Source organism: Vulpes lagopus, chromosome X (genome assembly GCF_018345385.1).
Source record: "Vulpes lagopus strain Blue_001 chromosome X, ASM1834538v1, whole genome shotgun sequence".
Taxonomy (NCBI): Eukaryota; Metazoa; Chordata; class Mammalia; order Carnivora; family Canidae; genus Vulpes; species Vulpes lagopus.
Window position 1 is genome coordinate 88,109,712 of NC_054848.1, and position 15,400 is coordinate 88,125,111.

The 15,400-nt window shown below is 41.1% G+C and overlaps 1 pseudogene; it reads right to left on the reverse strand.

Annotated features, from left to right (window-relative positions):
- Positions 1–10,874: 10,874 nt before the first annotated feature.
- Positions 10,875–11,333, reverse strand: LOC121482827 (annotated as a pseudogene).
- Positions 11,334–15,400: the final 4,067 nt, after the last annotated feature.

Genomic DNA, 15,400 nt, shown 5'->3' on the forward strand with positions numbered 1-15,400 from the left:
GAACATGTGACTTCCGATTTCAGAGTCATGAGTTCAAGCCCATGGTTGGCATACTTAAAAAAAATATCCTAGGGGAAGGGAGGGGGGAAAATAAGACAAAATCAGAGAGGGAGATAAAGTGTAAGAGACTGAACTCGAGGAAACAAACTGAGGGTTCCTGGAGGGGAGGGGGGTGGGGAGATGGGGTAACTGAGTGATGGGCATTAAGGAGGACACGTGATGTAATGAGCACTGGATGTGATATGCAACTGATGAATCACTAAACTCTACCTCTGAAACTAATAATATACTATATGTTAATTGGTTTTAAATAAAAAAACAAGGGAAGTCTGAGGAACTTCTACAGCCAAGAGAAGCCTAAAGAGATATGATAACCAAATGTAATGCGGTATCCTGAATGGGATCCTGGAACAGATAAAGGACATTAGATAGATAAAAACTAAAGAAATCAGAATAATGTATGGACTTTAATAACAACATATCAATATTGATCCATTAGTTGTAACAAACCCATGATAATAATGTGAGATGTTAATAGGGGAAATTGGGTGTAGGGTATATGGGAACTATGTACCATCTTTATAATTCTTCTATGAATCTAAAACCTTTCTAAAGAATAAAGTTTATTTAAAAAAGAAAAAAGATGGAAATTAAAATGTGGGAATAATTTGCTGGTTTTCAGAGAAGAGGGGGCTCTGGCTTTGGCTATAAGTTACTGAGAGAAAATAACCCTGCAGTAGAGAAGAATATTCATCTAGCTATGTTTATTTGATGAAAATAAAACTATAGAATTCAAGAACAACCCTCATCATTTGTTCAGATTCTGTGCTCTCCAAGCAATCTTCCCATCTATAATAGGTTCTCAAAGTGACGTGCCCATCCAGAGGGAATGCCCTGAATAGACAAATGTGTCTTATTCCACTAGATCCAGCTATAAATTAATAAATGACTCCCTGGTTTATATGTCCACCTTTTTCAAGCATAGTTAGCATAAAGCAGTCTCCCAGGACGTGACTATTTTGGGTGCACTAAATAAACTGAGTTTCTCGATCTGCAAAGCTGAAGTCTGACCTTGAACCCATGAGGAATTTGCAGTCAGCCTGTCCATTAAGCTTTGACAAACGTGGCATATTAAGCATTCTCATAGTTAACATGTCGCTCTCACATGGCCTATAGGTCACACTTCTGCTGGAAATCAATATGCAAAAAACCCAGAGTGTTGCGGGATTGGGGGGCAGTGTGCAGGGGAGGCATGCGGGGAGAGTTGACGTAGTAGAAAGAGAAAGGGCTTTAATGTCCTAAGATCTGAATGTGGACAAGATACCCATTTGGTATACTCCATTTGTATATGGTAAATGGAGAGTGTTCCATAAGATACAAGTTTTGTTACTGCCATCCCAGGCTAAATTTATATTTTACACATACCTGAAAGTTAACCCAAAGGCATAAATGTCTTGGGGAGACATTTTGGACCCCAGCCAGGAAGTAAAGTGGCAAAAGAAATTGGGGGACCCAGGCCCCATCAGGATTTTTGGAAATCACATTCCAGTGGCGCCCAAAACTAGGTCTTCTATTTGTCCACTAAGCCCACTCAAGGGGGATGAAGCAATTAGGGAAGTGCTGGTGGCATATGTTTTGAGTAACTCCGTGGTTCATGGAAACATGGGACTCCCAACGAAGTGTCACAAGATATCTTCAACTCTCATCCAGGGAAAGTTTTCTGGAAGCAATGAAGATAATAAGAGCTAACATTTGTTCAGCACTAACTTTCGTTAACAGAGTCCCAAGCACAAAGTCTTTCTAGGACTATTTTCATATGTGTTTGTTTATCTCACTAAGAACATCCTGTGGATGATGATACTGAACTACTAATGTGAACTGATTGGTTACTGTGAGCCAGTGCTTCTACATGCTTTATCTCATTCAGTGCTGTCGATAAACTGATGAATTAGGTACTAGTATCATCCCTATTTTACAGACTTAACCCTTGGCTTAGGGCACACAGCTATAACTGGCTGAATGTTGATTCAATCCAGGTTGGTGATTCCAGAAACCATTCTAGTACCATACTACTACCTCCAATTTGGCTTTACTGTTTATCCCACACAAGCTATTTAATGGGTTTTTAAAAAGATTTATTTATTTATTTATTTATTTATTTATTTATTTATTTGAGAGAGAGAGAGAGAGAAAAGGAGAGTGTGCAATCTTGGGGGAGGCAGAGGGAGAGGGATAGAGAGACTCTCAAGCAGACTCCCTGTTGAGCTCAGAGCCTGATGTGGGCTTGATCCCAGGACCCTGAGATCATGACCTCAGCTGAAATCAAGAGTCAGATGCTTCACTGAGCCACCCAGGCACCCTTGAGCTATTTAATGTTTTTAAGGTACAGCTATAAAACTGAAATAAGGGATCCCTGGGTGGCGCAGCAGTTTAGCGCCTGCCTTTGGCCCAGGGCGCTATCCTGGAGACCCGGGATCGAATCCCACATTGGGCTCCTGGTGCATGGAGCCTGTTTCTCCCTCTGCCTCTCTCTCTCTCTCTCTCTGTGACTATCATAAATAGATAAAAATTAAAAAAATATATTTAAAAAACTGAAATAACAATTCCCACTCTCACCCATTCAGAACATTGTGGATTTGTCATTTTGACCCTGAGAATGATGAAGCCCCAAATTAAGACTACTCCTTAGAGTAGTCCTGGAATATCTAATTTCATAATTTCCCCTGGATTAAATAACAAATAGAAAACTTTCCTGTTTTTATCCGACTCATAACTATTAGTGATAAAAAAAATCACAAATTAAGGCTGGAAAAAAGATAACTATATTTGATTTAAAAATTATTATAGAGGAAAAACTAAGAATTGCATCTTTTCACTGAGAAAACTGCAAAAATTGACCTGATAAATTAGACTTAATAGACGTCATCAAAGCAAAGGAAACAAAATGGAAAATGGATAAAAATGCACTAAGAAAAATATGTAATTAACTGTAAACTGAATAGGGAATCTTACAAAATATAGATCCATAAAGTATGAGCTAGGCATAATGGACTGTGTAGATGGCCACAAAAGTAAAACTAATATATATGTAATATTTCATTATACCCTTATAAAGATTAATTGATTCTGATGAAAATAATATAAGCAAATTAAAAGTGAAAATGGAAACATTTTGCATATTTCAACTTGAATGCATAGAAAAATTTATAAAAGCGAGAGAAGGGCTTAATGGTGTTCTCTCCAGAAAATACTTAATGAGGAAAATTCATCAATATTGTTAGAATTAAGAAGCATGAGAGCAAAATGCTTTAAAGAGTGTGGGCTCGGGGATCCCTGGGTGGCTCAGCAGTTCAGCGCCTGCCTTTGGCCCGGGGCGTGATCCTGGAGTCCCGGGGATTGAGTCCCGCATTGGGCTCCCTGTATGGAACCTGCTTCTCCCTCTGCCTGTGTCTCTGCCTCTCTCTCTCTATGTCTATCATGAATGAATAAATAAAATCTTTAAAAAAAAGTGTGGGCTCTGGGTGCGCTAGGGTGTCTCAGCAGCTGAGTGTCTGCCTTTGGCTCAGGGTGTGATCCCAGGGTCCTGGGATCGAGTTTTGTGTCGGGCTCCCTTCAGGGAGCCTGCTTCTCTGTCTGCCTGTGTCTCTGCCTCTCTCTGTGTGTCTCTCATGAATAAATAAATAAAATCTTTGAAAAAAATAATAAATTGGTCTTCATAGAAGCATATAATGTGATTTAGACACATATGTATTCAGGCATTTGCCCTTTGAATCAAAGATGCTGTGTCTGGACACATTTCCACCAGGTGTTTCTGTATTCTGCTTATCTTGATCCCTTTGTTAAGTATGTGCTTCCCTCAATAATGCATTCTGGTGTTGAATTATGTAGCAATGTTAAGGCCTGAGTGTGGTGAAGGGGAAAAATCCAAGGGGAGAAATGGGCCAGAGAACATCTTCCCTCCACCACCAGTATTTTTCAATCCCTTAATGAAAATGCTCAGATTTTTCCACTTGCTCTCAACTCAGAATTTTTTTGACCCTTCACAGGCCTGTCACCCTCTCTTCAGCCCCTTCCCTCTTTGCTGACCACCTTTCAGGTTCAGTTCATTATCTATCTCCTCCTTCCTTTACTCACCAAGACTGAATCGGTGAGTCTGAATTTGCATTGCCTTCTTGATCTTGAACGTGGAACTTCAGACCTCATTATTTGTATTGGTCTCTGTATCATGTATTCTTTTAGTCCAGAGTTCTCAGCTGCAGCTGCCCAGTGGAATTGACCCGGGAGCTTTAAAAATACTGACACCCGGGCAGCACCCTAGATATTCTTATAAATTGGGTTTAGACTAGGATTTTTAAAAGCTCCCCAGGAGATCTTAACATGCAGCCAGGGTTGAGAACCACAATTTTCGACCCTCGTGAAGGTGAGCTCCCTTATAATAGAGAATGGTTTCCATTAGCAGCCCTTGAACTTGTTCAGATGCTGGTGTACCTGCAAGTTATGGTGCTCTTTGAAGACTGCTATAAAATATTGATGTATTTGATTGATTCATATAAATGAGGGACAATTTTAGCAGCAAAGAAACTACTGTGGTTTGAGTATAAAATATAAAAGCACAGCCCTGAGCACCTTTAACCAAAACAGGCTTTTGAACTAAACATGATTGGCTGATTCCCAGTTTCCCCCTAATATTTTTTGGCTTCTTGTTCCATCACCTGTTGGCATTCACTAACAGTCTAGCAGTAACAGGTATCAAAGAATTAAACAAAAATTATGAGCTAAAAAAGGGGATTGAATCCCATCTTTTTGCTTTCTTTTGCCTGCAAAGTGAGATAAGCCTACTATTACTAGATTTCCGGTCTTGGAATACTTCCATTCAGGTGGCAAAATATCCAACACATTAATAATTGCTGGCATTTATTAAACTCTTATTACATGGCAGATGCTCTGCTTTAAATCCAGTCTTTATAACTTATGTACTTTATAGATTATAGAGATATAGATTATTTTGTAAGGATAGTTTTTGTCTAAAGGGATGAATGCTATGCAAAAAGTATTTCATTTAGAAATAATTTGTCTAAAGGTGGCCCCTTAGATCTCAATTTTGTGGGATTCTTGGGTTTTTTTTTTAAAGATCTGTTTGATTGATTGATTGATTGATTGATTTGACAGAGAGAGAGAACACAAGCAGGGGTGGGGGCAGGAGAGGCAGGCAGAAGGAGAGGGAGAAGTGGGCTCCCCACTGAGCAGGGAGCCTACTCGGGGCTTGATCCCAGGACCCTGAGATCATGACCTGAGCCAAAGATAGATGCTCATTCAGCTGAGCCACCAGGCACCCCTTAGATCTCATTTTGAAAGGATTTTCTATTTTACTAATAACAGTGGCATGCACACAAATTTGTAAGTGCTACTAGTTATACACGTAAGTTATTATTTATTTACATACAAACTTCGGAGCCTTAGAAAGAGCTCCACACTTGGTTAGCAATCAGAAGCCTACAGGTTATAAACTAAATGTTGACCTGCAAATGTGGAGTCGGTGGTAGGCTGAATAATGGCCCCCCTGAATTACCCAGGTCCTAATCTCTGGAACCTGTGAATGTTACCTCATAGGGCATAAGAGGCTGTGAAGGCGTGATTAAATTAAGGTCATTGAGATGGGGAGATTAATCAGAATTATCCAGGTGGACCCTAGATGCAATTACATGTATCCTTACGAAAGGAAGCAAAAAGATTTGACACAGAAAGAAAAGGCAGTGTGCCCATCTCAGCAGAGAATGAGGGGATGGGAGGAGAGAGAGACAGGGAGGAAGGGAGAGAGGGAGAGAAGGAGATAAAATGCTGTGCTACCAGTCATTGTAGATGGAAGAAAGGGACACAGACCAAAGAATGCAGCTCTAGAAGCTGAAAAAGGCAAGAAAACATTCTCCCCCTAAAGCCTCCAGGGAACATGGCACCACTGAGGCCTTGATTTTAGCCCAGTGAAACTGATTTTGGATTTCTGGGTTCCAAAACTGTAAAAGAATAAATATTGCATTGTTTTAAGCCACCAAGTTTGTGATAATTTGTTACAGCTGCCATAGAAAATTAATACAGGATTGTTCCCTGCTTAGATATGGTCAGCAAAAATGAAGGTCATGATTTTAGGTATAGGCCATTACTACACTTATAAAAAAAAAAAAATGGGGGAGGGACACTTTAAAACCAAGGAAATATTGACTGAAACTTTGTTTTTAAGTTGATGTGGTATGCAATGGAAAACTGGGCTTGGGATCCCTGGGTGGCGCAGCAGTTTGGCGCCTGCCTTTGGCCCAGGGCGCGATCCTGGAGACCCGGGATTGAATCCCACATTGGGCTCTTGGTGCATGGAGCCTGCTTCTCCCTCTGCCTATCTCTCTCTGCCTCTCTCTCTGTGACTATCATAAAATTAAAAAAAAAAACTGGGCTTATTGCTAATGTAGAAACTACTTTAACTGAACAGTTTTTGAAGAAATTTGGCTCTATTTTTGGATTGTATCCACCCAGCCTGAGATGTGCCAAACCAACCCCATCTGTGTGGTTTACATCAGGAAGTGTACTTTTTTAAAAGGATGTTTTGGAAAAAAAATGACTAAAATCCTTACATGGTAGTTTAATTTCAACTTGAACTTCTTTATGAAAAATTAGAAAGCAATAAATAATATATGGATTATCAATTGTATTGCATTAATTAAACAATGAGGCCATTAGACCGAGGTGATTCTAGTACCTTCGCAGCTGTTATAAGCAAACCAGAACCTAAGCATGTGAATGCCTCAAGATTAAGAAATCAAACCCTAAAGACAACCAGTTACAACCAGCCACCTAGGTGTTTCCAACTAAGGTAAAAACTTAAGCTATAGCCAATCAAATCATTTCATTGCTCTGCTCCCACCTTTATTCTGTAGAAGTCTTTGCCCTGGCCACTTCCAGCTTGGCACGCCTAATTTAAATCCATTTTTATTCTCAAACTCCTAATATTTTTAATATGCCTCAATTTATCTTTGAATAGCTTCTAAGTGTATTTATGGGTCAGATAGGCTCTCAATATCTCATGACTCAGGATACCATCAGATTAACCAGTGCATGAGGAATTTGGGTTTTTCCTTCCCAACTACACTATATAAACAAACTAAAAGAGTACGCTCACATCTTGGTAGCGACAGGATGGCATGCTCCTCACATATTTGGCTTCGCTTAAATTTTCTGGAAAATAAACTCACTTTATCTAGAAGTCAACATGGAAGTTGGTGGGTCATTAGTAATTAAAAAGGGGGAGTCCAAGTGAAGAATACAAAAATAAAACATCTTTTAATGAAACAGGTGTTCTCCTGGGAAGATTTGTGGGGGTTGGGCTGGGGAGTGAAACGATTTTTCAAAAAGCTTGGATAATTTGAAAATGACTGACCCCATTAAGCGTCAGTTTAATGACCATTATAGAAGGCTAATAAAAATAAACAACTATCCCTAAAGTACTAAGCCATAAATTCTCAACCAGTGAGTCTATGTTTTGCAAAAGAAGAAAAAGATATCTGTGGATTTTTGTTTGGGAAGTTTTTTGGTTTGGTCTTTTTCAACAACAATAATATGCACCCTGGAGATTAATTCTCTGCCTTTCACTTCCTGGTCACAGATTACTTCTAAGATTCATCTTTGTCTTTGTATTCATTCTGTAGCATTTCTGTCTTTTCGCCATAAACACAGATACTGGAATAAGAATATGTAGACCTTCCATAAGCAGGAAGGATGTAAAGCAATTTGCTACATATATACCCAATGTTTCAACCATGTCTAGCGTTTAAGGCTTATAAAAGCAAATTATTTGCCCTTTCTAAATCCACTAAAACTCACTTGCCCCAAAGTGGTCTTAGAGTAGCATAGTTAATGAATTAGATACTGCTGAATTAGTAAATTCATACTCCCCCAAAGAGTATTTAGTAACTCAGCACATCTGCAATTTCTAAATTACTGCTCTTATAAACAAAGAGATAACTGGAGGCTACAATCTAATAGCTCTCTAAACACTTGCCTATTCTAGTGCATCACTGGGTGATATTTTTATGGGGATTCTTTCTATCATGTCACTTGATATAGGAATAAAAAGGTGACAGTAGCAGAAGGTAGGAGCAAGGTTTCTGGCTTGTGTGACAGGAAGCTTGGGCTCTGTTTCTCTAGTGAGGACCCCTGAACCATGGATCTAGCCTCAGAAAAATCTGGATCCGTGTTGATAACCAGGAATCCTATTCAAATTAGTACCCACCCGGCTTCTTGGGAATAAAGCAGAAGATGACTTTCTGGCTGACAGTAGGCTCCTGTGACACAGAGGTATGACCCTCAAACAAAGGAATGGGACATTTAGTTGCTTGCACCTTAGGGAATATAGTGAGTAGTGCTAAGAATGACCTGGGAACCCCAAAGTAGAATAGGGTTGAGAGTCCTTGTCACAGACATTGGTTCCAATTGCAGGACTGTTTTCCAGCAAAACCCACTTGGCTATCACTCAGATGCCCATGGAGGGGTGGGCAAGCTTTTTTTGTAAATGGCCAGGTAGTAAATGGTGAGAGCCTTGGGTGCCAAGAGGTCAAATCAAGGATATTAGTATGTGTTTATATAACAAAAGAGAACAAATTTCCACACATTTAGTGTTCAGTAATAGTGATGAAGGATGGATCTTCTCATTCCGAAAAAAAATCCAGTCTCGGCCCTGAGCTTAAAAAAATCTCAATAAAACTTTAGCGCTGCTAAGCCATTAAACTTCAGCAGCATCAGGAAAATTAGGATACTCAGTTTCTACTCTTGGAAAAAAAACTCATGGAACCATCAGTGGCTAAGTCCAGGAGAGCATACGAAGTTCACCACTGATACTAATAGTTCAATAACACACGATAGACTCAAATATTTTCTGTGAAGTATCTGCTGATGAATAATGCGGTGGATAACCACAGGCTGTAAACATCTTACATTTGCACAAGTTTTGTGAATTTGTTCAACAAAGCCTCTTTCTGTCCCACACAGATTTTTTTTGCCATGAGTTGTAACACGTCTTCAACTTCTCCTTCAAGTTGTCCTGAATGAGTGTTTTCTGAACTTTGAAAATACTCTCTCCCGTAGCTGTTGCACACAGACTATTCATAAAGGCTAATTCTTTAATCACTCCAAACTCTCATTGCCTCCTCAAATAAACAATTAAGCAGCATTGATAACATCTGTCAACTCATCAAGACCCAAGCAAAACCACTCACAACTATTTACTTGTTTTTAATTGACTACTGATGTTGCTCTCACGATCCTCAACTCTTCGAACAACTGTTCTCACCAAAAGGCCAATAGCTTGAAACAGGCTTATTTTCTCTGGACACATTTCTTTAACTGCTGCAATCAAACATGGTTTGATTAAGCCACCATCCGTAAATGGCTTTCTTTGCTTGGCTAAGAAAGGCTCACTTTTATTGTTTAGTTTTCTAAGGAAATTATGCTGTGATGAGATATTCCATTTTAAATGTTTCAGTTTTTGTGAACATTGCTTTCCTGTGGGTTGGGAATATTGTGATGAGTGCTCAGTCTGGTAATATTGACACATGTCGTATTCTTTTAACACAGCTATCGTGTCAATGCATAAGAGATACAATATTTTGCTATCTGCTGTGGACTGTATGGTATTGAAGCTCTAACCCCTAATGTGATTGTATTTGGAGATAGGGCTTTTTAAGGAGGCATTTAAGGTTAAATAAGGCTATAAAGGTGAGGTTCTAATTCTATAAGAATGGCAGCCTTATAAGAAGAGTGAGAGTTCTTCCCGCCTCCCCCATGTACACACAGAGGAAAAACGGTCTACAAATCAAGGAGAGAGCTCACACCAGAGACTGGCCCTACCTATACCTTGATTTTAAACTTTATAGCCTCCAGAACTGTGAGAAATTAACTTCTGTTGTTTAAGCCACACAGCCTATGGTGTTTTATCATGGCAGCCCGAGCTAATACACTATCTAATTTGATAGCTAGGTAATCCCCACTCCAATGTACCTTAAAGCATGAGAATCAAAATCTACTTTCTTTTTCTTGTTTTGACATAGTGGGTATGCACTGTAATTAAAAAGAAAGAAGTGCAGTGTGGAGTTACGCATGACACTTTAAATGCTGTAGAGTTATAAATGTGTTGCTGTGATTTATAGCACACTAAGCAGTAGGATGAAGAGATGAGAGAACCACATTTGGTCTCTGTTGCCACTATTCAACTCTGCTGTCACAGCTCAAAAGCAACCATAGATGATGTATGAATGAATGAATTTGGCTGTGTTCTAATAAAACTTTGTTTATGGGCATTGAAATTTGAATCCATATGATTTTCATGTCAGAAAATATTTTTCTTGTTTTGATTTTTTTCCCAATCATTTAAAAATATTAAAAATCTTACTAGAAGAAAGCAAAGAGCGAAAGATTCATGATGTTGGATTTGACAATGATTTCTTGGATATGACATCAAAACCACAGGCAACAAGGGGCACTTGGGTGGCTCAGTGGTTGAGCATGTGCCTTCAGCTCAGGGCGTCGTGATCCCAAAGTCCTAGGATCGAGTCCCGCATAGGGCTTTCCACAGGGAACCTGCTTCTGATATGATCCAGCAATCTCATTTCTGGGTATATATTCCCAAAAGAATAGAACGCAGCTTCAAGATAGCAGCTCTTTGAGATAGCAGCATTATTCATAATAGCCAAGTGGTGGAAGCAATCCAAAAGTACATGGATAGATGAATGGATAACTAACATGTGGTATATACCTACAATGGAATATTTTTTACCATATAATTATTTCTAACGTCCAGTGTTTATAATATGAGGGCCAGAGCTTTCTTCCCAAGTTTATACATTTTTGATTGGATTGTGAGGCCAATAGGGATATTCTTCTTGTCTAATTTGGTTTCTGGGAAGACTTCATTTAGGTCCTCAATGGTCATCCAATTATATGGAATTATGTTCTTTACCCTCTCCAGCTCTTTCTCATATTCCTCAATCCTGGTCTTTGAGAGAGATAAAAAGCACAACTTTTCACATTTTTTTTTCCTGCAGCATCCACCTGAACAGTATATTTATTCTCTGGCACAGGAAACTTCTTCTCAAAGTCATCTGCCAAGCCAGCATTTACCCCACTGGCCTTGTAGTCAGCCCTGAGGTGGATTCTCAGGGAGAGTAACCAACGTGGAGGTGAGGGTCTCATTCTAGGATTTCTGGAAGTCAGCAGTGGCCTTCTGGTTTGGTGGTATGATCTCCCCCAAAAGCTACCCAGTCAATGGCTTTTAGAGCAAGTTTTCACCCAGCCATCTTGAGATCCTTCACCAAGCCCAGCGGCCCATGATTCCCCACAATAGAATATTATTCAGCCTTCAAAAGGAAGGGAATCCTGTCACATGCTACAACACTGATAAACCTTGAAGACATCATGCTAAGTGAAATAAAGCAGTTACAAAAAGACAGTTTATGGGATGCCTGGGTGGCTCAGCGGTTGAGCGTCTGCCTTTGGCTCAGGGCGTGATCCTGGAGTCCCAGGATCGAGTCCCGTGTTGGGCTCCCTGCATGGAGCCTGCTTCTCCCTCTGCCTGTGTCTCTGCCTCTCTCTCTCTCTCTGTGTGTCTGTCTCTCTCATGAATAAATGGATAAAATCTTTTTAAAAAGTCTTAATCTTTAAAAAAAAAAACCCAAAAGACAGTTTATGATCCCATTTATATCACGTATGTAAAGTAGTCAAATTCATACAAATAGAAGGTAGAATTGTGGTTACCAGGAGCTGGGGTGAAAGGGAAAATGGGGAGTTGTTGTTTAATGGGTATGGAGCTGAGTTTTTCAGAATGAAAATGTTCTGGAGATCTATAACACAACAGTGTAAATATACTTAATACTACTGAGCTGCACACTTTTTAAAAAAGAATTTATTTATTCATGAGAGACACAGAAAGACAGAGATACAGGCAGAGGGAGAAGCAGGCTCTCTGTAAGAGCCCAATATGGGACTTGATCCCAGCCCCCGGGGTTACATCCTGAGTCAAAGGCAGAGGCTCAACTGCTGAGCCACCCAAGTGTCCCTGAGCTGTCTACTTAAAGATGGTTAGGATGGCAAATTTTATGTCACAAAGAAGAAAACATTTTTAGATCATGTGCCATCCAAAAAACCAGACAGGAGGCCCACAAGGGCCACAGGCAGGGCCTTGGCCCACAAGGCTGTCATTTGTCAACCCTTCCTCTTTGACCCAGCCTCAGGAAAGTTCTTCCAGGTTCCATGCCTGAGGCAGCTTGAAACTGGAAGAATCACACAGCTTTGGAGAATATAATAGAACACCTGCAACACCAGTGGGCAAAAGATCCCTTTCTTCTTTGAAAACTTGACAGTGGATAGAGTGGTGGAAAGGATGAAGGCCACAAAAAAGAGATTGGAGAATGGTGGGAGGATTTGTGAATGGTGAGGAATTCAAGAGCCTGCCTGGGGGAAGAAGAGGGTGTGTGGACCTTGAAAATCCATTGCTCACTTTATCCCCAGGATGGTGTAGTTTATTGGAGGAAGAGTTAATCCATTCACTGGCTGTGTCAATTTAGGCAAGTCAGTGCCTCTTGCCTGCCCTTTGAAAGGGGGTTGGGTTGGACAACATCCCTGGCATTTCTGCCAGCCTTAAAAACCATGAGACTGACCAAGCCATTACAGTGCCAATGTCTTTCTCCCTTCACTCGAACAGCTTTTAAAGACCAGGAGATCCTCCGTGTCTCTTACAGAGTCAATATTTTTGTTGTTTAGTAAGTAGGGGCAAAAAAAAAAAAACTAATTAGAGTCTCTGGAGTCCCGACTAAGTCCATTTCCACAGCTGGGCCTTCTCTGGATACCTCAACTCCCCTTCCCCCGGGAACCTGAGGAACTGCACACAAGGAAGGGAATTGGGAGCCATCGCTAATGGCTCCAGCAGTCCCACAGAGGCAGTCTCCTCCCGTTCAAGATCTCTGGTAGCTTTTCCCGCTCTTTCACAGGAATGGCTGGGGAATGGGTCTTGTTTATAGGAAGAATGTAAATCTTGCCGTTCACTTTGAAAAAAACAGCCTTCTGTGTGACAGCCTGGTCAAGAACAAGAGCCACATTGCTTTGGCTTTCTCAAGACTTCCTCTCCTCCCTCAGAGGCGGCTGCACAGGGGAAAGCAGTGTTCAAAGGGAGTCGTGGAGCTTCCTCCTGCCAGTGGGTCACCAGGCACTGGGTTCCAGAAAGGAAGAGGCTGCCTCACTCTTGGCCTCCAGGGTGTTTGGGCAGGGGGCCCTGGTGAGTCAGTTGGGCCAGTAGCTGCCTCACTTGCTTTGCTGTTTGCTGTTTGCAGCTGTGCCGTGATGTGTTTATTTGCATTCTCTGGGCTCAGAACTGTCTTGCCTTTGTCTCTGGCCCAAGGAAGCTCCAGTCAGAGCGGGGAAAGTTCAGCAGCACTGTTCCAGTTAAATGCACTAAAGTGAGAAATCGTGAGTGAGCCTTGAGACCACAGGACCAGGTTAGGCTTTTCAAAGAAAATGCCTTTCTTCATGGCATGGTGTGCTTTTGTTTACTGCTGGGGCCTGTTGTCCTGTGAACCTCAGGTTTGCTCAGAAATGTTCCAGGGGTGATTTCATTGCCATGATGTTTTGTCCCAGAATAAGGAAACTAAAAACTCATGGGCTCCCTTCGTGCGTTCATCGCCATGCTACACCCGGGGCTTTAATAAGAAAAACTAAAATCTTAACAAGTCAGAAAACAACAGATGTTGGCAAGGATGTGGAGAAAGGGATAATCCCTTACACTGCTGGCGGGAATGCAAACTGGTGCAGCCACTCTGGAAAACAGTATGGAGGTTCCTCAAAAAGTTAAAACTAAAGCTACCCTACGACCCAGCAATTGCACTACTGGGTGCTTACCCAAAGGACACAAATGTAGTGATCCACAGGGGCACCTGCACCCCAGTGTTTATAGCATCAATGTCCAGAATAGTCAAACTATGGAAAGGGCCCAGATGTCCATTGACAGATGAATGGATAAAGAAGATGTGGCATATGTATATGATGGAATATTACTCAGCCATCAAAAAGAATGAAATCTTGCCATTGGCAACGACATGGATAGAGCTAGAGAGTATTATGCTGGGCAAAATAAGTCAATTAGAGACAATTATATGATTTCACTCATATGTGGAATCTAAGAAACAAAACAGAGGATCATAGGAGAAGGAAAAGAAAAATAAAATAAGGTGAAATCAGAGAGGGAGACAAACTGTAAGAGACTCTTAATTCCCCAAAACAAACAGGATTGCTAGAGGGAAATAGGGGTGGGGGATGAGGTAACTGGGTGATGAGCATTAAGGAGGCCATGTGATGTAATGAGCACTGAGTGTTATATGCAACTGATGAATCACTGAACTCTACCTCTGAAACTAATAATACACTGTATGTTAATTAATTGAATTTAAATAAAATAAAAATTTAAAAATAATAAAATAAAAATAAAGAATTATTGTGAATGACATATTAATACTGCCCTGTAGACCTAAGGTGTGACTGGTTTATACCCCGCTTGCCCCTACGCATTTTTGTTTCACTCAACAAGCCCTGTGAGGTAGCCAGAGTAAGAGTTTTCTCCTTACTTTACCAAGTAATGAAAATAAGGCCAAAAGAAATTAAATAACTCGCCCAGGGTAGCAGTTAAGCCAAGACCTAACAGATGTTGCAGAACGTGGCACTGCCCACATTTTTTTCAGAAAAGCAGATGTTGCCTACCACAGGGCCAAAAGTTCAGCCTGGAGGCAAGAGGAGTCATTCAAAGCATGAAATACTTACACACTGGTTGTGAAAGCGCTGCTGCCATGAGCCCTTCCAGTGGTTGTCCTGATGGCACCAGCCGCACACCCTCCCCCACCAGGGTCCCGCTGGCGTGTGGCTGCCCTGGCGCCTGCTAGCTTCCTCCTGCAGGCTCCCATCCTTATGCATCCAGGTGACCAGAGGTGCATAACATCACCTAGAGGAGAGGCGGTTCTCCGGTTCTTCGGTTCTCCGATGTCTGCCAGCACTCCCCTTGAATGCCTCCATTTAGCCCCGATGAGAAAGTCAGCCTCCCCAGTACAGCATACCAGATATTTATTTATTTGTGTATTTATTTATGTATTTATTTTTATTTGCTAGACAGTGCATGCGAGCAAGGAGAGAGACACAAAGCGGGAGAGAATCTGACTCTGCGCTGAGCTCAGAGCCCCACCCGGGACTCCATCCCAGGACGCTGAGATCAGGACCCGGGCAGAAATCAAGAGTCAGACATTTAACCCACTGAGCCACCTGGGCGCCCCCTGAAATAGTTTTGGTATCGTTCAGACTTATAATCAAGACAAACCAACAGCAAAAC